Below are 1,544 nucleotides of genomic sequence, written 5' to 3' on the forward strand. Positions count from 1 at the left end.
TTTCTGCAGCTTCAGGAGCAAAGACAATTCTGAGCCTGGAGAGCAGCAGGGTGGGAGTGTCCACCCAAACAAGGGGGAGGAGGAACAAATGGCAGGAGAGGATGGGGAGACTCAAAGCTGTTCATTTCCCCTTTGCAAGAATTCTGAAAAACACTGAGATATTTTCTGGGTCTGTATCACACTCAACTCTGGTGTTTCTATGGAGAAAAGAACCAAATCTATGAGCACAGACTGTGGCAGTGCTGCTGGTGTTTTGGGGCAGGTTAATGATTTGATTGTGTTTGTGTGCCACAGCAGCCAGGTTTGGCTGTGTTTATGTGTATTTTAGGGAAGAGTTTGTTTATTTTCTGAAGGGAACAGATGTCCCTGCAGATGGATCCTGACAATTTATCTCCTTTTTATTTTCTTGTTTAATTTCTACTAGTAATGGCAGTGTTGTTCCAGGAATCCTTTCTGAAGTCTTGGACTTAGCAAGAATTCATTTATGGATTTCTTTATGCCTGACCTGTGCAAAAATGTTAAATTTCTACAATTTTCTGCTTCTCTCTGTTGGCTTCTGGTCCAATGCTGTTGGAGAAAGAAAGTGCCTTAAGGGGTTTTGGAATACAGAAATTGGTCTGTAAAATGGTTCTGGAATCTGTTAATGACACTAAAATGAAGTGCACCAGCTTTTTTTTTTTTTTTTCTTCTGAACAGGGTTATAGGTCAACTCTTAATGTGGTTGGTACTTCTTCATTGATGAGATTGTTAGTTTTTCATTCTGCTACTTTCATTTAGGGTTCTTTGTGTTTTTAATTTTTTTTCCTGCCTATATTCCAGTAGCACATCTGCTCCTGTCCTGCACTTCACTCTTGTCATCCCCAGCCAGAGCCCTGGAAATTTTCCAGCAGGCATCAAAGCAAGCACAGGCTGTTTTTTAATAACAGAAGTGAAACTTTGCACCTCCAAAATATTTCTGCAATTTCTCCTTATAATATAGTGCAGCATAAGGTTAATATTGGACCCAGGTTCAGTGTTAAAGATACCAAATATTAGAATTGACAAGAAAAGGGATAACTCAGAAATATTTAAGATTTTCTTGCCTGAGGTGCCCCATTCTGATAAGCAGCTAGCACCTGACTAGGGAAATGTTAAATTATGGCTTTGAGCATCTTTTGTTAACAAAACCATGATTTCAATAAAATAGTCACTTCCAAGGTATGTTTGAATAAGAACATTGGTTTAATTTAGAGTGGGGTTTGAGATAGGGAAGCCAGAAAGATTCACAGCAAAACTCTCTATTTTGTGCCTTTATACAGTAAATTATTCCTGCTGCAAACCTTCACCAGACCAGCTGAACACTGGGGCTGAGTCTGATATCCACTGGTGCATGGACAACTTTATTTTCTTCTTAGTTTGTGAATTCCATCAGTATCCAGTGAAAGCCAGGCTTTGCAGCCAGAGGTGATTCTTTTTAATGAAAAATAGGTACCTGTATTGGAGAAATCAGTGGAGAACCTTGGAAACTTTGAATTCAAGAAAAAAGGCAAACTGTCCAGATGAAA

This window comes from Oenanthe melanoleuca, chromosome 11 (genome assembly GCF_029582105.1).
Source record: "Oenanthe melanoleuca isolate GR-GAL-2019-014 chromosome 11, OMel1.0, whole genome shotgun sequence".
Lineage (NCBI taxonomy): Eukaryota > Metazoa > Chordata > Aves > Passeriformes > Muscicapidae > Oenanthe > Oenanthe melanoleuca.